Source organism: Eulemur rufifrons, chromosome 25 (genome assembly GCF_041146395.1).
Source record: "Eulemur rufifrons isolate Redbay chromosome 25, OSU_ERuf_1, whole genome shotgun sequence".
In the NCBI taxonomy this organism is placed as follows: Eukaryota; Metazoa; Chordata; class Mammalia; order Primates; family Lemuridae; genus Eulemur; species Eulemur rufifrons.
Window position 1 is genome coordinate 16,118,470 of NC_091007.1, and position 23,048 is coordinate 16,141,517.

Below are 23,048 nucleotides of genomic sequence, written 5' to 3' on the forward strand. Positions count from 1 at the left end.
ATACGGTATGTTAATTCCCAAATTAAACCTGCCAAGTGGTTTGTTGGCTTTATCAAAGTAGCTGTTTCCCTCCTTTGACCAAACTTTAAAAGGCTCATAAAGGGAAAAGAGATGATCACTTTTACCCACAATTCGTCCCCCAGCTGTTCCTGTAAGTGGACGGTTTTTAGCTCCTTCGCTGAAAAAAAGTTCCAGAAGTTTTTGTTTCAGACCCCATGAGACGCGAGAACTCACACCTTCACTTTTTGGGCACAGGACTCTTTGTTAACACCCATGTGCAGACTTGATCTTTTCCTGACATTTTCTGGGGGGAAATAGAGGACAAATAAAAAAGACGGAGTCACTTCATCCCCACCCACGTGTTTCCCGATTATGACGAGTGGTCAGACCCCTGGAAGTCCCCAAGGGGCTCCCGTTCTTGCTTGAGGGCTAAAGAGGAGAAGCAGGTGGAGTGATCTGATCATATTTGGTATTTGGCCAGGGAGGGGGACCATCTTGGCGACAGGTAGTGGCACAGAGAAGAGAGACTGGTAGACTAATACTTGTGAGCAATATCGGAAACAAAACATGGACAGGGGAAGTTAAAAAACTGATCTACGTCATGATATTGAGAGAAAGCCTTGAACCGGAAGCTTTACCCTGAACCTCAGAATCGCTTCCTCCAAAGGTCCGTGCAAGACACTGCCTCATTTTTCTCATTTCCGGCCCGTCCCACCACAATCCCCACCTGCTGGGTCCTACACGAGCCTGCAGAAGCCACCAGCAGTGTCCAGGGTGGGAGAAGGTCTCGCCACTGGTCCCCAGAAGGTAGAGGTGGCAGAGGAAGAGGCGGTCCACGTCCCACCACAGCATGGAAAACATATGCATCCCTGACATCTCAGCTTCAAACTCGGAATTTATTCCCACGACAGGATTGTAAGAAATGGTAAACATAGACTCTCAGGTATTATTTGAGCTAAACGCCAGCAACATTTGTGAGAAATAGGCTTTTATGTGTGTGTACGAACTGCACTAAGGACCTAATAGCCATGGATGACACAATTTCTGTAAGAAAACATCTTCCCAGTTTCCTGACCATTTATTTTTAAATATGTTTTTAAAACATCATAAGACGGGGCTACCTTCAAGCTGAAGTGATCAGCAGAACAGGGACGAACAATTGAAAGAATCAAGGAAATTACCTAAAATGGGGATTCAATAATTGACCAGTGAGATCAGAAAGGATTCAGAAGGAGGTACTAAAATTAAGCAAAATGGGAAGAAGAAACTTGCTTTACTTTGAAATGATTAATTTACAAAACATGTGGATGCTCAAATTTACATTTGTATCCACCTTTATCTCAGATGACAGGCATTTACCATGAGATGAAATACACACCAAACGTACTAATCTACTTGTTTATTTTATTTTATTTTTTTTATTACTTTTTTTGAGACAGAGTCTCACTCTGTTGCCTGGGCAAGAGTCCGTGGTGTCAGCCTAGCTCATAGCAACCTCAAACTCCTGGGCTCAAGAGATTCTCTTGCCTCAGCCTCCCGAGTAGGTGGGACTACAGGCATGTGCCACCATGCCCGGCTAATTTTTTTTTCTATATATTTTTTTTAGTTGTCCAGCTAATTTCTTTCTATTTTTAGTAGAGATGGGGTCTCACACTTGCTCAGGCTGGTCTCGAACTCCTGACCTCAAGTGATCCTCCCGCCTCGGCCTCCCAGAGTGCTGGGATTTCAGGCATGAGCCACCATGCCCGGCCTACTTGTTTGTTTTTATTTAAAATCATATGTATTTGTACTAGCCATACATATATAAATGTGTACTACAATTTTTTTCTGAAACAGAAATTTATACTGTGGTAAATATTGTGCCAAATTTCTAGGATTAATAAAACAAATCAAGCCTTCTCTTACTTTTTATAGCCTTACTTATGTTCTCCCATTGTATTTTAACTTTTGTAGTTTCCAGTATTATATGAACCTGTGCTAAGTGAGAGTTTTCTTCTGTATTTTTATTTCTGGATTTCTGTATTTTATTGGACCTTTATTTATAGTCATAGACAGAAAGAAAAATCCCATGCTTACTTTCTAGGCAAGGTATCCTTGCTGTTTCTTTAATATTTTTTCTACATAATTGGATCTATTTTAGCAGTATGAGCTATTGCAGCTATTATAAACTGAACAATGGAGGCAGGCCAATTATTCCAAAGCTGCATTTAATGTCTGCTCACCTTGCTCAGATATCTCTCCTCAAAATCAACCACAATGCAACTTGCATTTTCTGAGGAATTCAAGAGTCAGGCAGATCAACACCATTAAATAGCATCATTTTGAAGTCTAGTGTCAGACATAAAGAATCTTGGACCATCTATACTGTCATCCTGCTACTTTGGTTTCTTGGTCAGTTGAGTTCTGTTTTTGTAATTTTTTTTAATTTTAATTTTTTATTGCAAAGTATTAAGGGCGTACAAATGCTTTGGTTACATAAATTGCCTTTGCACCACCTGACTAGTGTGCCCATCCCCCAGGCAGTGTGCCCCGCATCTAGTAGGTGTGAATTCTTAATTATGTAAAAATGCACGGTGACGGCTAAGAACTATAACAAAGAATTTTCATTCATAAATCTTGTGTATGAGAGGCATGTTTTCATATGTCCTGTGTCCACACTATAGATGAGTTCTCCCCAAAATAGCCTTAGAACTGGCTTGAGCAAAGCCAAGAAAAGAATAAAACTGGACTTCTTCCTTATACCACATACAAACATCAATTTCTAGTGGGTCATAAACTTAAATGTGAAAAAATTTTTAAGTGTTTATGTGATTATAAATATTTTCATGACATTGGGCAGGGTTTTAAGATATGATACAAAGAGAAAACATTGTAACTACATTAAACTTAAGTAAACTCATGAGAAGACACCATACAGAGTGTGAAAATGCAAACTACAGAATGAGATGATACTTGCAACACGTAAGCAACAAACATCTTGTACCCATAGACCAATTAGAAACAGATAACCCAATTAAAAATTGGGCAAAAGACTTGAACAAGCCCTTCACAAAAAGAACATCTGAATAACCAATTAGAATATGCAAAGATGCTCAACATCATTAATAATCAGGAAATACAAACTAAAGTCGTAATGACATCCTGCTACACATACCAGATTGGCAAAATAAAAAAATCCAGTAATAAATGTAGCCTGGGATGTGGAGATCTCTTACACTATTGGTGGGAAAAGAAATCAGTGCATTCACTTTGGAAAACAGTTTGCATTATCCAATAAAATTGGAGCTACACACACTTTATGATCCAGCAATCTCATTTCTGGGCATATCCCTAGAGAAACGAAGCATTTGTGTATCGGAAGACACATACAAGAATGTTCTAAGCAGAATTTTGATATTGTCAAACTGGAAATAAACCAAATACCCATTAACAGTAAAATGGCCCATAAACATTAAGAGCATGAATAAATTGTACATATATTAGCATATTGAAATTCTTCCAGTGAAAAAGGATGTACTAGAGCTTTCTCTGAAGAATCCTATAAACCCAGGCAAAAGAAGCAAGGCACAGAAGAATGCATCTGGTATATTTCTCATTGATATAAAATTGAAAAACAGAATTAACCATACCTTATAGGTGATAAAACTATAAAGATAATCTAGGACCACTATAAAAATCAGGGTGGTGGTTTTCTGTAGAGAGAGAAAGAGGGTTTCCATCAGAAAGAAACCCAGTGGGAGCTTCAGGGGAGCAACCAATATTTTAAGAATATTTGCTATATAATCATACATTGCACTGCATATTTGAGTGTTTTGACATTCGCCTGTATGTGTGTCACATCCAAACCAAGGAAAAAATTTTAATACACCCACCAGAAAGAGAATCATGTTGGTATGAGTTTAGATTCCAAAGTAAAGCAGAGAATTATTACCCAGGCTCTGTGCTTTGAACATAGAGCTGATGTCATGCTGATATTCTGAGCGGCCTCCCAGGTGTCACTGACAAGCTGTGTTTAATGTTGAGTAATAATAGAACTTATACAAATGAAGCACTTAGTACGTCCCAGGTGCCGTGCTAAGGGTCTAGCACACATTAGCTCATTTAATCCTCACAGCAACCCGTGGTGGAAGAAGTACAGTCGGCCCTCCAAATCCGTGGGTTCCACATCCAGGGGTTCAATCCCCTGTGGATCAAAAGGATTTGAGAAAAAAAAATTGTGTCTGTATTGAACAAGTACAGACCTTTTCCTGTCATTATTCCTTCAACATAGTATAACGATTTGCATAGCATTTACATTAAGTGTTGTGAGTATTATATTAAGTATTGTAAGTAATCTGGAGATGATTTAATATATCGCGGAGGATGTGTGCAGGTTATACGCACATACTGTGTCATTTTACATAAGGGACTTTAGCATCTGTGGATTTTGGTAATTGGGGGATGTCCTGGAACCAATCCCCCATGGACACCAAGGGACGGCTGTGCCACCAAGATCATTTTACAAGGGAGGGTAGGACACGTTTGTTAGGTAAGCACCTGCGTACAGTCTGGCTCATCTTGAAGCAGCAGAGGTCCACTCTGACCCGGGTGGGTTTGCCTGTCCGCTCAGCCGCTGGGCCGCTGTCCTGTTTGTTAAAGCTGCGGCATCATCACTGACTGCAAAATCTTGAACAGAACCAGCTGACTACCGTGCAGAGACGGTTCCTACAGCATGACACTCATTCATCCTACAGACATCTATGTGTCAAGCTCTAGGTCAGGTTTGTGGCTACAAAGAGGAAAACAAGACCAGCCCTGCTCTCAGGGAGCTCCCAGACCAGGAAGAGAATCAGGTAAATAAACGAATAAACAAAACCAGAAGCGTGTGGGCGCACTCGCTGCAGTGGAGCGGGGACAGACGATGACAGAAGAAGAAAATAGACTAAGGAGAGATAGGCTCAGCCTTTTAACCAACTGACCTGTCCTTCTTTGTTAACGGCTGCTTTGCTCATCTCTAATTCTCCTGGAATTTTTTTAAGCTGGTAAAAATGCTTAATTTTATTAAATCTCAACCCTTGAGTGTATGGCTTTTTAATATTCTCTACAACAAACTAGGAAGTAGACACAAAACACTTCTAAATACCAAAGTATGACAGTCGCCTTGAGGAAAAGCACGTGGGTGATTGCTGAGTTGTGAGTCGAACTAACCTCTTTTTTAACATTTAATTTTATTTCAGAGTCTTAAGGGGGTAGAAACGTTTTGGTTACATAAATCGTTTTTGTACAGTTTGAGTTAAAGTCGTAAGTGTGCCCATCACCAATAGAGCGTGCATTGTACCCGTTAACTCTAGCCTGTCACTTGCTTTTCCCTAGCTGGAATTCAAGTTTTCCCTTCCCTATCTTGGAAGGTGCCATTCTTTTTTTTTTTTTTTTTTTTATTTCATCTTATTATTATGGGGGATATAGAATTTCAGGTTACATATGTTGCCCATGTACCGCCTGTCCCCCTAAGTCAAAGCTCCAGGGAAGGTGCCATTCTTTTTGGTCCCCCTCTCCTCTGCCTCCTCCCGCTCCAGACCTGTCTGTCCTTTACTGCCTGTCAATCTCCAGATGCCCCCACGGGAAGTGAACACGCTCTTTCCAACATTCTTCCACGTTTTATTTATGCCACTGTTGCAGCCTATAGTGTATTTGATCTTGTAGAATAATTGTTTATGTGCATGTTTTCTCTTCCCTGCTAGAGTGTAAACTCCTTCATCCCAGAGATCATGATTAATGTTGCTTTGTGTTTGTCACAAAGCCCAACAACTGTGCTTAGAGCACGCAGCCCTGATAAATGGGATTGGACACATAAACCAAGCTGAGAGGTGTTTAGCAGCACCCTAACCAAACTTTTTGAGGTTGGAGGTGTCTTTTGGTGTAAAGGTGTCATGAATCGTCTACTCATAATAGCTTACAATTGTAAGACATTTTTATGGTTGAGACAAATGGAATCTACAAAGAGACATTCTATCCATGGGCCAAAGGATACTGTTAAAATTATTTACAAAAATATTTTCTCCTTTTGCAAGAAAAATCAGTCGTGAGGAAACGTAGCTAAGTTTTCACATGGGACCTTTCATATGGATGGGGGTGGCTATCACCGTTGATCCTCTTCTGCCATATTCATGAATCCTACCATCATGGATTAGATGGTAGAATTAGACTCTTTTACCATTCTAAATTCCATAAGTAATACTTACAGATGCAAAATACCATTTGTTACTTTATATTTGCAATTATTTCATTTTTGCTTAGTGCTATTAAATAAAATCATCCAAATCTGTTAATATTTTGGTTTGAAATTTTTCTCTGTTTTTGTTTCTTAGTGGATTTTTTGGCATTTCTTTACCACAGCTTTTCTCTGTTAGAAAAATTTTCCAGTTACTAGGCCTGCAGAGTAGGTAGGAAATGAAATGAAAATCTATGAAGGTTTGATTATTTTTAGAGACCTCTCATTGAAATTTTTTTGTTTCCTAAATGTTTAATGACAAATGATCTCTAGGGAGCTCAACTGTGTAACTACCTAGAAGTTGAATTTAAAATACTCAAGGTAACCACCTCAGAGGTGTATGGCTAAAAGAGAGTGAAGCACAGAAAAAAAATGCAGTTTTTAATGCATGTCAGTGGAAAGCTAGCCTCAGTTCCAAATTCTTTCTTTCCCTGATAGTGTTTGAGGACAACCCACTCATTCTCCCTGTGGCCGTACGAGTTTTCCTCTGAGGCCTGTGTCTCTGATCTCCCCTCTGTATAAGCTTCCTGACTTATATGACTGTTGCTCTCATGGCAGGATAGACCAAAATTGGTCATCACCAAACTGCATTGGTCAGGCTATTTCCAAAGACACATTTGGGCTACCTCGTTATGGGGCTTTGACGTAAAGACAGGGAGAGAGGGAGGCACAGCTCTGTCTCAGCATCTCCAGCTCCAGGCCCCAAGGTGATAAGGAACATTTTCAGGATGTGACATCACTCTAGTGGCTATCCCTGCAGAAGTGAGGGTCTACCGCTTTGGATACATTTCTGCAGTCGTTTCTAAATGTTTTTGATCATGTATCCCAAGAATGAAAATATTTGAGCATGCACTATATGCATGCAATATATGTATTTTTGGATGTACACAAATAATCATGAAAAAGCAGTGAGATAAATAAGTATAAATAGCTGAGCACGGTGGCTCATACCTGTAATCCCAGTACTTTGGGAGGCTGAGGCAGGCGGATTGCTTGAGGCCAGGAGTTTGAGACCAGCCTGGGCAACATAGTAAGACCCTGTCTCTAAAATTTAAAGCTGAAAAAAATTAGCCGAGTGTGGTGGCATGCGCCTGTAGTCCTAGCTACTTGGGAGGCTGAGGCGGGAGGATCACTGGAGCCCAGGAGTTCAAGGTTACAGTGAGCAACAGAGCGAAATCCTGTCTGTAAAAAAGAAAGAAAAGAAAAAAAGAGAAATAAATGTAAATAGGACTTCTAATATTTTCTTTTAAACCCACAGTGGATCATCTTGCAAACCACACCTTGGAGATCATTGCTTGGGTGCTCCATGGTTAGGGTGTCTCTGCCACAATCTGTCTCTGTTTCTGCTCTTACAGTTGAGAGCTCACTTCTGTCCATGTTGTGGTTTCTCTGTGTGTGTGTCTTCACTATGGTGCTGGTTCCCCGTGTATGTGTCACATATAAATTCCCCGAGAAAGGGGGCCTGGTGAACCCATCAATGGCTACTCTGTGTGTCTCTCTCTCCTTGGCAGAGCTTTCTCACCTGGCCCCCAGGAGAACAGCTGACCAGCCTAGAAAGCTTTGTGGAGTTGGGTGTTTGACCCTTGGCGAGGCCATTGAAGGCCTGGGCAGCAGTGCTACATTTTAGAATACATGTCCTTTGCATGGAGGTGGCCATGGGTGTGACAGTCGCAGACAGGGACCCTGCATGGCCCAGTGCATGGGTTATAGTCCTCTGTAGCCATTCTTCTTGAAGTCATTGCTAGGATTCTGGTATAAAGATGCCATATTCTCCCTTTCTTGTGTGGGTCTCCATTCCAAACCCCTCCATTTCTCAACTGCAAAGCAACAATTTTTGTATTATGCCCACAGTGGGGAACCCCTGTTACCTCTTTCCTCTAATATCCCCAATTAAAAAGCGTTCATGTCACCTACTCTTTGTTAACAAAAGAATTTCTCTCAAGGAATGAGTTTTGGGGACAAACCGGCACATCTCAGAGTGGGTCCTCTTTGCACAAGGAACCTTCCCCAGGAGGCCTAAGGGTGACTCTTTGCCAATCTCCTTCGCCTTGTTGGAGAGTTTCAGATCGAGAAGCACCTGATAGCAGTCATTTGTCTCAGTCCTCTTCCTTCCGGAGCCTGTGGACGTTTGTCCCCACAGCATCCATGGCACCTGGCACAACATGCCTTCGCGTCCTACATGAGCTGGAGGCCGAGAAGACGAGACTGCTTGGGGGCCTCACTCCTCCTGCCGTGCAGGACCAGGGCGAGGGCACAGGCTCTGCGGCCAGGCTGCCTCGCGCCATGGTCCCAGCTCTGCCCCGTGTTCACGCGTGTGATGTGGGCAGATCGTTTCACTCTTCGTGCCTTGGTTTCCTTATCTGCAAGATGGCAGTAATAATAGTATCTCCATCATTGGATTACTGCAAAGATTACTTAATATATAAATGGTTGCTATAGTTAGAATTCAGCAAATCCAGGCTTTTATTATCTAAAAGAAGTAATAGACTTTGTGACATTTTGGACTCCTAGGGCTTTTATTATGCTTCCTCCTGAAAGAACTGAAGAGGCTCAGACTGTGTCCTGTGGGTTTCATTATCTGTGAAGCTCACAGACCGCAAGCCCGGATCTGTCTTGTTGCCTACCCCATCCTTAGCACCTTCCTAGCCCCAGCCTCGGTATGACGTAGACTTTCAATAAATATTAGTCATTGGCTTAGAAAATATTAAGAAAAATAATGATATAAAATGAATATTTTAAAGGAATTTTGATGAGTGACACTCATAGAATCTGGGACTGTGCGGTCACCATCATTTCTGTTGATTGAATGCCTCCCACCTGCGAGATGTCTTACATGCATCGTCTTAATCTCGTATGCAATTCTCAGAGGTAGATATTAGCAATCACATTTTGCAGATGGGAAACTGAGCTTCACAGAGGTTGTGACCTGCACGGAGGTCACAGGGTATTAGCTGGCAGAAAGGGGATTTGCACCAGGGCTCTGCGGCTCCAACATCTGTACCTTTTCTGCGGATGTGTTTTCATGGTGGTGGGGACAGCTCGGAAGGCTTCTGTAGTTCCTTGAGCATCCAGACCCTCAGGACTAAAAAGTCACTCTGGGAATGAGAGTGACTGGACATGCCACGTAAACCACCCACTGTCATTCAGTTCTTAATCTGACCAGCAGGAACTGGCATTTATCTGATTACAAGGAAGAGGCAGACAGATCACTGTACTAAATTCAAGTGTTTGATAAACTTTTCAACATAGGCTTGTCTTGTTTGATATTCCTTCTTTTTAAAAAATGCAGAATCTAGCTGGCAGATCTTACCAGAAGGATCGGGAACTTTGGAAAGTTGGAAGAGTGTGGAAATGGGAGCAGTTAATTTCAAGCTTTTGTTATCATCTGCAAGAGAAGTTAATGCCTATTTACCTTTAAAACCCAAGGGGAGTTTGCAGGAAGCCTTATTTAGTGCTTAAAAAATAGGTTTTTAAATAATTAAGATAAATGCTAAAAATAGCTAGACAATAAGCCTCTTTTAAATATTTTACCATAGTATACTGCTAGCATGACTTACGTTTAGACTATGTCCTGATTTTGAATATTTTCTTTCTGCAGTTTACTGTGTAGATCACTAATCAAAATTAAGTAATGACTACTCTTAATTATAATGATAATTTTTCATAGGCAGCAAAGAGAATGGCAATCTTAGAAATGTTTTTGTTTGGAGTGAATTCTCTCTGGAATCATTTGTTGCTTATGTGAGTAATTTTCTGAGATAGTTACAAAGCATTCTAACAAGGAGTAATGGAATGAAATGAAGTAGTGGAAGATTTGGGATGTATATCAAGAAAAATAAGGTTTTAAACTTTCAGACCTTGTGATATAGTCTTCTAGGGGAATGATAAGTAAAAGTCCTTGGTGTTTAAAATATTGGTTAAGCTTCAATGTGATTATGAGGATGTTTATTCAGCCAGAAACATCCCAGGGCTCTCTAATCCCCATTCCAGAATATTCTCAAGCATACTTCTGTTACCCAGCGGACCCAGAGCAATAAGACCTTGGTGTCTATGAGTAAACACTGGATTTTAATTCCACCACAAGTAATTATTCTCCAGAGTAATTTCCTTTAGAGGTATAAATTGTCTGACTATCTACTTGGAGAGAAGGCAATTTTTGTCTTGAGGAGCTATGATCTGATTTGTTCTAGAGCTGCAGAGCTAAAAGCAGGAAACAAGCTCTTGTGGCGAATCTGGTTGAGGTTCTCTTGATGAGAGTCTGTAAGTCACATAAACACAAACACCACAAACCCAGAGACCAAGGTAGGTCTTATTCAACTCCCCGGGCACGGAATTTTTGTAGGTTTCCCAGGTGGTTCCAAAGCACAGCCAAGACTGAAAACCACCACCAGTCTCTTACCTGCATTGCAAATCTGCCTCTGCTCTCCTGATTTTTGGTTACTGCCTCCGCAATTTTGCCTGAACTCAAGAAAAATGGCCCAAAGTTCTTAACCCTTTTAATTCATTGACTCTTAGAGAACTCGATACAAGCAATAGATCCTCTCCCAGGAAATATACATTGGATATAATTTAAATATGGTTTAGAATCCCTGAATCCCATCTCTAAAAACCCAGATTAAATTCCCTATCCTACCTAGATAATACCAGAAACAAGATGCTCCTGTTCTCTAATTGCCTCTAAAGCCTGTGTCTAAGCCCCGGAGACTAGTGGATTTGTCATGTCCTTTCCCAGGGAAGCAGGAGAGATCACTAGTAAAGCCTCATGCTATATTCTATTGGTGGGGCTGTTAGAAGTTTGTTTGAAGCTTCACAGGTACAGGAACAAGAATATAGTAATTCAACACCGTAGTTGAACTCTAACAATGCAACCCCATAAAGGTTACAAAAAATGCCATGGGGTGATTTGCTTGGGTCTGGGTTATGAGAACTGGTCTCAGCAGCAGAGTAGATAGGATTAGCTCGATTGGTTTAGGGGGTGCTCATTCATGCAGCAGGGAGAGTGGATGCCTATTACAGGGGCCACTGTGGAAACAACCACAAAGTCAACTCAGGTCCTCTCTGGCTTTCCTGCGGGAGCTCTGGGTCATGCAATATAAACTGCACCCTCGTGGCCTTCATCACTCCACTGTTCTGTCCACATCTGTAAAGTAGAGCCCATCATTTTGTCGGAAAACTCAGTACCTGCACCACTTTCAAGCACCTTTTTGTTGTGTCCCTATTGTTGAAGGATTTAATTTTTCATCTTCAAGTTAAGAAATTGTATAATCAATATGTACAGGTTTGTTTTATGGCAGTTTGTACACAATTTAGTATTGAGCGAGACACATAAAACTGGATTATTTTGTTTTGTAAGTTGCTTCATAGAGAAAATGGTTTGAATCACAGCTCCTCTAAGTATTCATCTAAATGGAGATTTTTCCATTGTAAACGAAAAAGAAACAATGTCATTTTTAATCCAAACAGAGAAATGCTCATCATTTCACTTATCTGAAACATTTAGGTTTATTTGTTTATGTCTTTGTTCCTTGGTTTCTTGGTCTACCTTCCTACTTGGAAGCATTCAAAGTTATAAAATCTAGATGAATCAAATCATTACCTGAAAAAATATTGACGTAGAGTTAGGAAATTTGTTTAGATCATTAACTATAGTAGATAGTGAAAAATAGTTAAATATCAACACCTTCTCCCAAAAGGCCACAGGCCCAGTTTATGAATGAGTTCTGCAAAACCTTCAAGAAGCAGATAATTACTATTATAAGCTATTGATGAGTATTAAAAAAGAAAAAGAGACACTTCTTTATTTACTCCATATAGGTAGCATATCCCTGGGCATGATGTTCAAAGGAAAATTATGATCCAATTTGAAAATGTAGGTACAAGTACATAAACAAAATATAAATACATAAAATCCAGTGATATATAAAAATGCATGATGGAAAAATAGGCTTCATCTAATGAATAGAGAAGTGGTTTAACATCATGATTTGTATTAATCTAATTCACCACATTAATAAATGAGAGACCAAATCTTATCTTCAATCATGGTAACTATTATTTAAAACACTGTTTGTAAACTAAGAATAGAAGAGAACTTCCTTAAATCCCACAATAAACATGAGGATGAAGCAGTAAGAACCATTCCCGCTATAACTGATAAAAAGCCACAGACAACCACTATCACTGTCACTATTTAATGTCTTACGGAGGTTCAAATTATTGGAATAAATCAAGAAAAAAATCAAGCAAATGATCTGGAAAACTCTTAGGAGTTATGAGAGAATTAACAAATGTGGTTGGAAATAAGAACACCAAATTGATGGCATCTATAGTTAGAAAACGTAATGAATGAAATGATGCTATTGGCAATTAGCAACTTACCTCTACAACACCTAGCAAGAAATGTTAGAATTATATGAATAAAACAAAAAAATTACAAAACATGTCAAAAATATGTGTGTGCATGCACACACACATGTATGTATTTGTGTGTATATATGTTATATCCTATGTTATCCAACATCAAGATACGGAATCTACCTCAAATTTATTGATAAATTAAATACAACCCTACTCAGAATTTTTGTTAGAAACCTGAAATTTATTCTAAAGATCACATGAAAGGGAAAAATGCATAAGAGCAGCAAAGATATTTTTGAAAGAAAACAAAGCAAGGGGTGGAGCTTTCCTCCAGGCAGGAAAACATCATTAAGTTGCAGTAAATAAAACAGTGGAGCAGGAGAGAAATAGACAATCAGTGAGCCCCAAGGAGTTCTGGGGCAGACTCCTGTGAATGTGGGCATTTAGTTTTGTCACAGGTAGCCTTTCAAATCTGAGATAAAAGGTGGACAATTTAATAAATGGTTACTGGACAATTTCCCACACATTTGAACATAACTAGAGTCACTATAAAGGTCATACATTTATAAGAGATGGAATAAAACCCTTTTGGAAGGCAGTTTGCCACTCTATAAAAACAAGAAAAATTATAAAATTATTAGAAGAAAATAGAGGAAAGCATTTTAATAACATCAAGTTGAGGTAGGCCTTTTTAAACAAGGTCTGGGAAAGATTTATGAAATGAAATCAGAAGTAAATAACAGAAGGAATTGAAATCAGAAAAAAATTTGAAAAGTTAGCAAACATTAAACAATACATTTCTAAATAAAAGACATAAAAGAAAATTTTCAAATTCTTTGAGTTAAATGAAAACATAACATCAAAATTTATGGAGGACAAGTGAAGCAGAGTCAGAAGGAAATGTATAGCTATAAACATGTATATTTACAAAGAAACATCTCATGTCAATAACATCTCCCACTTGAAGACATTAGGGGGAAAAGGCCGGGCGCGGTGGCTCACGCCTGTAATCCTAGCACTCTGGGAGGCCGAGGTGGGCGGATCGTTTGAGCTCAGGAGTTCGAGACCAGCCTGAGCAAGAGCGAGACCTCACCTCTACTAAAAATAGAAAGAAATTATATGGACAGCTAAAAATATATATAGAAAAAATTAGCCGGGCATGGTGGCGCATGCCTGTAGTCCTAGCTACTCGGGAGGCTGAGACAGGAGGATCTCTTGAGCTCAGGAGTTTGAGGTTGCTGTGAGCTAGGCTGACGCCACGGCACTCACTCTAGCCTGGGCAACAGAGTGAGACTCTGTCTCAAAAAAAAAAAATTTAAAAAAAAAAAAAAAAACAAAAAAAAAAACAAAGTAAGCAGAGATAAGGAAATAACAAATATTATAGTGAAAATAAATGAAATAGAGATTAGAAAAACAATAGAAAAAAATCAACAAAACCAAAAGTTGGAAAACCTTATTTAGCTGAACCATGTGGAAATTAATAAAATTCCATTTGCAAAAGAATAAAATACTTAGGAATAAACTTTTAAAAAAGAAATTAATATCCACACACTAAAAAAAATGAAAATCTTGTTGAAAGAAATTAAAGAACTAATAAATGGAAAAACATCCTATGTTCATGGATTGTAGACTTAAGATGGCAATATTCCCCAAATTGATCTATAGACTCAATGCAGTCTCTATCAAAATTTCAGCTGGATTTTTTAGGAATTAATAATCTGATACTAAAATTCATATGGCTGATTGAAATTCATATGCCAGGGATCTAGAATAGCCAAAAAAATCTTGAAAAAGAACAAAGTTGGAGAACTCACACTTTCTTATTTCAAAACTGACAATACTACTATAATCAAGAAAATGTGGTGCTGGCATAAGGACAGATATATGGATTTATGGAATAGAATTGAGGGTACAGAAATAAATCCTTATATTTATTGTCAATTTTTGACAAGGGTGAGAAGATTCAACTAGGGAAAGTATAGTCTTTTCAACTAATAAAGTTGACAAGTAAAGAACTATGACCATGACAAAAAAAGAAGAAATAAATTGGACTACATAAAAATTTAAAACTTTTATCTCAAAGGACACTATCAAAAAATTAAAAAGATAGTCCACAGAATGGGAGAGAAATGTTAGCAAATCGTGTGTATCTGTTAAGGAAAATGTATCAAGGTTATATAAAGAACTTTTATAACTCAACAGTAAAAAGATAAATAGCCCAAGGTGAAAATGGACAAAGGATTTGGGTAGACATATCTCCCCAGAAGATATACAAATGGCCAAAATGCACATGAAAAGATGTTTAGTCATTGATTAGTCATTAAAGAAATGTAAATAAAAATCACAATGAGATACCAACTCACACCCATTGGAATGGCTGCAATTTTTTAAAAAGATAAACAAGTGCTGATGAACATGTGGAGAAAATGAAAGCTTCATTCATTGCTTGCGGTATTTTTAAATGGTGTAGCCGCTTTGGAAAACAGTTTGGCAGCTCCTCAACATGTTAAATATAGAGTTATCATATGACCCAGCAATTTTTCTCCTATGTAAAAAAGAATTGAAAACATATGCTCATAAAAAAACTTGTGCTTAAATGTACAAAAAAGGAGAAACAATCCAAATGCTTACCAATAATGAATACATACAAAAGAATGTGATATAACTATATAATGCAATATTACTCAGCAATAAAAAGGAATGAAATACTGATACGTGCTGTACTATGGTTGAAACTTGAAAATATTAAGTGAAAAAAATATTACGTATATTATATACTATATAATAATATGTGTTGTATATATGTATAGGGTACATGTGATGTTTCAATATAGGCATACAATGTTTGTTAATCAAATCAGGACAATTGGGGTATCCATCACCTCAAGCATTTATCATTTCTTTGTTTTAGGAACATTCCAATTCCACTCTTTTAGTTATTTTAAAGTTGCTGTTGATTATAGTCACCTTCTTGTGCTTTCAAATATTGTTCGTTCTATCTATCTAACAATATTTTCGCACCCATTAACCATCCCCATTTTATCCCCCACTCCCTGCTACCCTTCCCAGCCTCTGGTAACCATTATTCTACTCTCTGTCTCCACGAGATCACCTGTTTTTAATATTTAGCTCCCACAAAAGAATGAGAGCATGTGAGATTTGTCTTTCTGTTCCTGGCTCATTTCATTTAATGTTCTCCAGTTCCATCTGTGTTGTTGCAAATGGCAGGATTTCATTCCTTTTTGTGGCTATATAATATCTCGTTGTGTCTGTGTACCACAATTTCTTTATCCATTCATCCATTGGTGGACATTTAGGTTGATTCCAAATCTTGGCTATGTGAATAGCGCTGCAATAAACATGGGAGTGCAGACATATTTAAGATATACTGATTTCCCTTCTTTTGGATGTGTACCTAGCAGTGGAGTTGCTGAGTCATATGTTAGTTCTAATTTTGAGTTTTCTGAGGAAGCTCCATACTGTTCTCCATAGTGGTTGCACTAATTTACATTTCCAACAACAGTGTATGAAGGTTCCCCTTTCTTCACATCCTCACCAGCATTCGTTATTGCCTGACTTTTGATAAAAGCCATTTCACTGGGGTGTGATGATATCTCATTGTAGTTTTGATTTGCATTTCTCTGATGACTAATGATGTTGAGTATTTTTCATATTCTTTTTGGCCATTTGTATGTGTTCCTTTGAGAAATGTCTATTGGATCCTTTGTCCATTTTTAAATTGGGTTATTTAATTTTTTCCTATTGAGTTGTTGGAGCTCTTGTATATTCTAGTTATTAATCTCTTGTCAGATGGATAGGTTGCAAATATTTTCTCCCATTCTGTGGGTTGTCTATTCACTTTGTTGATTGTTTACCTTGCTGTGCAGAAGATTTTTAGCTTGATGTGATCCCATTTGTCCAATTTTTCTTTGGTTGTCTGTGCTTTGAGGGTATTACTCAAAAAGTCTTTGCCCAGACCAGTGTCCTGAAGCATTTCCCCAATGTTTTCTTTTAGTAGTTTCATAGTTTCAGATTTTAGATTTAAGTCTTTAATACATTTTGATTTCATTTTTGTATACAGCAAGAGATAATGGTCTAAGTTCTATTCTTCTCCTTATGGATATCATGTTTTTCCAACACCATTTATCGAAGAGATTGTCCTTTCCCAATGTGTGCTCTTGGCACCTTTGTCAAAGATAAGTTCACTATATATGTGTGGGTTGAGGCTTCTTTTTGGATGATGAAAATTTTTGAAAATTAGATAGTGATGATGGTTGCACAACTCTGTGATATTCTAAAAGCCAATAAATTTACCTTCAGTGTGGTGAAATTTATAGTATTTGAATGATATTTTTTAAAACTTTTATTAAAAAAGAAATAAGCAAAAGGCTTTCACAGGCACTTTATAAAAGAACATATCCAAATGGCAATAAACATATGAGAATATGCTGAATATCATTAGTCATGGAGAAAATGAAAATTAAAACCACTATACACCCACCAGAATGGCTAAAATTAAAAACGTTGACAATACCCACTTTGGCAACAACATGAACCCACTAGAGCTCTCATACATTGCTGGTGGGAGTGTAAATTTGTACACACGCTTGGGAAGACAAGTTAGCAGTATATCTTAAAACTAAATATATGCCTGCTTTCAGATCCAGTAATTCCACTCCAAAGTATATGTTCAATAGAAATAAATGGAAACACCCACCAAAAGACATGTACAAAAATATCCATAGTAGGTTTATTAACAATAACAAAAACCCCCAGAAACCAGTTCTTAATGATAGAATGGATAAACACATGATCATGTATTCAAACAGTGGAATACTGTAATAGCAAAAAATACATATTTTTAAATCCCTCAAGATATACATTTAAGATCAGTGCACTTTACTGTGTATATATCTTAAAGAGAAAGTATTAGGAAACTTACTAGTTAAAAAATGGGTATTTACGTTGGGAATGGTGACGGGGGGTGGTTAAGGAGTAGGAGGAGAAGGAACAAATACAAGTACCAGTAGCTTGGATTTGCTCCTTAACATCTGCCAGTAAATGAGGATCATTACATTACATCATTATCATTCAGTTGTAAATATTAATACATTTTTATTATGGTTATTTATTTGAGCCATGTGTTATGTTGAATGGTGATTTTTTCCAATTTCTAGTTTTCCTAGCTAGTTTTTTATTATTATTAGTTCTGACTTAATTGCATTTTGGTCAGAGAATGTGGTCTGTGTGATAGTTATTCTCTGAAATGTTTTGAGAATTTATGTCCCAGTTTATGATCAGTGTTTATTAATTAATGTTTTGTCTGTGTTTGGAATTAATGTATATTATCCAGTTAGCACAGGCAATACTCTATTTTCCTTAGATCAAGATTGTTTACTGTATTGTTTTAATATTTTATCCTTTCTGAGTTTTTCTTTGTCAGATCTATGAAAGTGACTCAGAGATATTAAAAATCTGCCACTCAATGGTGGATTTGCCAATTTATACTTAAAGTTCTAGTAATTTTTGCTTTATTTATTTCGAGGTTCTGTTATGTTGAATTTAACCATTTATTCCTAATATATAGTGATGGTCTTTACAAAATTCTAGTAATGTTTCGTTACATTAAACACTTTTTTTTCTCATATTAATGTAATGATTATATCCATACCCCACTCCCTGTTTTGGAGGAGAATAATTTCAAGCTTACAGAAAAGTTGCAAAAGCAGTACAAATGCTCTCATATTCCCCTCGCCCAGTTGTCTAAATTGTCAGGATTTTATTACATTGGTTTCCTCTCTCTGTCTCTGTCTCTCTCTCTTTGGGGCATCTTTCTTAAAGGGAAGGAAGTGAATAAGGACAAACTGTGTAGTTGGGTTAAATCTCAATGGGAGGAAGATGCTGCACCTGCTGCCTCAGATCCTTCTATAAAGCCAAGCAAATGTAGTCTTCAATTAAAGGCTATTTGGGTCTCCTCGGTCTGATTGCCAACTCAAACCCATAATTGCAGCCATGGAGCTGCATTACTTCACTGCTTTGTGTCTCAGTTTCTTTACCCATAGATTTGGAGGAATCCCATAGATTTTAAGAATTGTGTACCTAGCACATTATAAGTGCCACATGAATATTAGTTGCTTTTACTCTTACAGTAATTCTTTCATTGAACAGTTTTGGTTGTTTTCAGCGGAAGGGTTGTTTATCTCGTCCATCACACTGCAGAAAATAGAAGCCCATAAATTCAATCATGTGCAGTACTGTGCAGCTAGCGGTGTTACCTGAGGCAAATTACTAACCCCTCAGTTGGGAGGTGGCTGGAGAATTCTGGTTTGATCAGTCTCTTCCACTGTTGGGTGCTACCAGACAATACATTAAGATGATTTCTAAGAACAGTCTACAATCTGTACTCTCTACTTCTCTCTCAATTTCTTTCTGTCTCTATTTCTCTTTCTGTCTTTTTCTTCCCTTCCTTGATATTTTAGAAGCATTGTAATGGACTAAGCAAAGATATATGAAGATGCTTTACAGAAAGGGGAATAAGATGATTATTTAATCCACTATACTAAGAGTCACAAACTCCAGTGCATGTATGAGTGAGACAGATAATGTAAGTGAATGAGGTGTGCTGTGTCAGACACTAGGGAATGGTGAGGACTGTGGTGAATGGCAGAGCACATGTCCCATTCTAGTGTCTTGTCCTTATCCAGCTCTTGCCAGTTGTTTCCAAGCAAGAATGTGGGTCTAGAACAGCTGGACAGCTTTTCTCATTTTCCCCTAAAAGATAGGAATAAGAATTTGTTTTTGTAATATCTCTTAATTTTTAAACGTTGAAACTATTTCATATTCTGTTTTATGCTTGAGCCCAGAAGCCTGGGCTCCATATGTAGTGAGACCCTATCTCTAAAAAATTATTTTAAAAAACTCTACATGCCTAACAAAGCACATCAGTAAATTCCATTCAGCTTGTGGACTATCATTTTGCAGTTTGTGTATGATACTCCTTCTTGTTCTCTTTTCTGGGGTTAAGTAATTATAATAAATCTCTGTATCTAAATACTCATTTAAAATATCTTTTTAGTAGCTAGCTACTTTACCATAATATATAATTAATAAAAATTAATAGTAAGTTTTAGTTCAGTAAGGATGGCATAAAATTAGCAGATAATCCATTTGTCTGGGAGTTAATCCATTGTGGAATAAAGTACTATTCTTTCTTTTGTGAAAAATGGTAGTAAAATATGATATATTTTTAGAAACATACTGGCAAGTAGAATAGGGAATAAGAAGGAATAATAAAGTAGAAACGCATTTAAAATAAGAGTACATAGAAAGAGAATTAGAGAAAAGATAGATCTAATGATACAATCTCAGACTGATAAAAAGCATATGAATATATAATCTTCTGAACACAATCAAATACTAATTCTTCCTTGGTTTTACTGATTGCATCTAAAAGTATTACAGCTTTCTTTAAAGCAGGTTATAGTTCCCATGAGTATGTGCAAATGCGACAAGCCTTGGCAGTTACCAACATATCCCACAGGTTGCATTTGCCACCTGGTAAAGTGAAAAAAATGACTTTAAGATCACATTTCCAGGAGAACAATTGAACCTGAGGAAAAGAGGACACTCTGACATTAGGCTGGGATTGACTTTTACTGGGTTTGCGATTGAGCAAAGGTTACAGGTACTGAGGAAGATGCTATTTAAAGGATGAGTCAAACAGTTGGAAAATTGTGTTGCTACAAGGCTGGTGAACCTTATTCCTAACTAAAAGGAAGACAGTCAATTGAGAATTGCAGAGAATGCTCTTGATAATAGGACATTGTTGGGTTTCATCATTCAAAACATTAATGGGTGACCATAAGTGCTCGAATTCATGGGGCTCTGTATGGCTATATATAGAAATAAAATCACCATGTTTAAGGGACTGTACAAGTTTCCTAGGGCTGCTATAACACAGTACCAGAAACTGTATGGCTTAAAACAACAGAAATTCATTGTCTTACAGTTCTTGAGGTTAGAAGTCTGAAATTAAGGTGTCAGCAGGGCTATATTGCCTCTAAAGGCAGTAGGGAAGAATTCTCCCTTGCCTTTCCTCAGTTTCTGATGGCCCCCAGCAATCCTTGACCAGTAGCTTCATCACTCCAATCTCTGCCTCCATCTTCATCTGACCTTCTCCTTGTGAGTGTCTCTGTGTCTTCAGATCTTTTACTCCATAGAACAGCAGGCATTGGGTTTACAGCCAACTCTCATTCCCTATAAACTCCTCTTACCTGCAAAGTTCCTATTTCCAAATAGGGTCACATGCATCATAATCTGAAAATCTAAAATCTGAGATGATCCAAAATCTAAAACCTTTTGAGTACCGACATGACACCACAGGTAGAAGATTACACACCTGACCTCTATGTGATGGGTTGCAGTCAAAATGAAGGTGCACAACAAACAGTTTATTTAGCATCCTCAGTGAAAAAAGATGACCATGTGTGACCTGAAGAAACAAAAAATATACTGCTGAAGTTCTATGCTGAAAGTGATCAACAGAAGTTAATGAGAAGTAGAAAAACAATGCATAAAGCTAAAAATGAAGATCTCAATCATGTATTGAAAGAGTGGATCCGTCAGCCTTACAGTGAACACATGCTAGTTAATGGTATGCAGATCACAAAACAAACAAAGATCTATCATAAACTGAAAATTGAAGGGAACTGTGAATATTCAGCAGGCTGGTAGCAGAAATTTAAGAAAAGACATGGCTTTTCATTTTTAAAGATTTGTGGTGATAAAACATCTGCTGATCACAAACCAACAGAGAAATTCATTGATGAGTTTGCCAAAGTCATCGCTGATGAAAATCTGTTGCCAGAACAAGTCTATAATGCTGATGAAACTTCACGGTTTTGGCATTTTTGCCCCAGAAGGATACTGACTACAGTCAATGAGACAGCCCTGCAAAAATTAAGGATGCCAAGGATAGAATAGCTGTGCTGGGATGTGCTAATGCAGCAGGCATGCATAAGTGTAAACTTACTGTGAGAGGCAAAAGCTTGCATCCTCACTGTTTTCAAGGAGTGAAGTCGTGAATTTCTTACTAGTCCATTATTATGCTAACAAAAAGGCATGGATCACCGGGGACATCTTTTCTGACTGGTTTCATAAACATTTTGCACCAGTGGCTCCTGCTCACTGCAGGGAAGCTAGATTGGATGATGACTGCAAGATTTTGTCATTCCTTGACAACTGTTCTGCTCATCTTTCAGCTGCAATTCTCATCAAAAATAACATTTATGCCTTGTACTTTCCTGTAAATGTGACTTCATTCATTCAGCCTTGTGACTAGGGTATTCTTAGATCAGAAAAGAGTACGTATAAAAACACTTTCTTGAATGGCATGCTAGCATTAGTGAGCAAGGGCACGCATATAGAAGATTTTTATAAGGAGTTTAGCATGAAGGATGCCATATATGCTGTTGCCACCACTTGGAACACAGTGATGAAGACACAGTTGTGCATGTCCAACACAACCTCTGGTCTATAATTATGTTCAGTGATGATGATGAGCAAGATGGTGACTTTGAAAGGTTCCATATGTCAAGTGAGAAAAAAAATGTCCAACATCCTTGCATATGCTAAAAATATCCATCAGTAAGCAGGAAGAAGTGGATATCAAAGAAATTTTTGACATTGATAAAGAGGCCCCAGTTGCTCATTTATCAGATGGTGGTGAAATAGCCAAAATGGTTCTGAATCCAGATGGTGGTGATAATAGTGATGATGAAGATGATATTAACACTGCAGAAAAAATGCTTATTGGTGACACGGTGGAATGTGTGATGGGTTTATTGATGAACTAGAGCAGTGGGCATTCACAACAGAACAAGAGGTAATGTCAGTTTATCAAATCAAAGAGCAACTGCTAAGACAAAAGCCATTGTTAATGAGCAGATGACCCTGGAAGAACCACTGTAAAAAAGCCATTCAGCAGAATGCCTCTTCATCCCTGGAGGACCCACTTCCCGGTCCCTCAACTTCTTCTGATGTTTTTTCTCACCTAGAAAAAATAAGATATGGTGTACAATAACCTTTTAATCACAGCACAGCATCATAGGTGGAGACAGAAAGCCTGCTGTTGTTTGTTGCTGCTGTTGTCTAACAACTGATACAGGTATTCTAATGATGCTACTGTGTTACTTAGGTACCCTGAACACATGTTTTTTTTTTTTCACTGTATTAATGGTATGTCATATTTTTTACTGTTAGGTACTTATTTGTGAATAAATGTAAGAAAATGATTGCTAATTAGTAGCATATATTAATAAATTTAGAGTCAGGAATGATGGTGATGCCAAACAACCACAGATTGTCCATATGGCTGAGATAGTGACAACTTTGCTTTCTGATGGTTCAATGTACACAAACTTTGTTTCATGCACAAAATTAT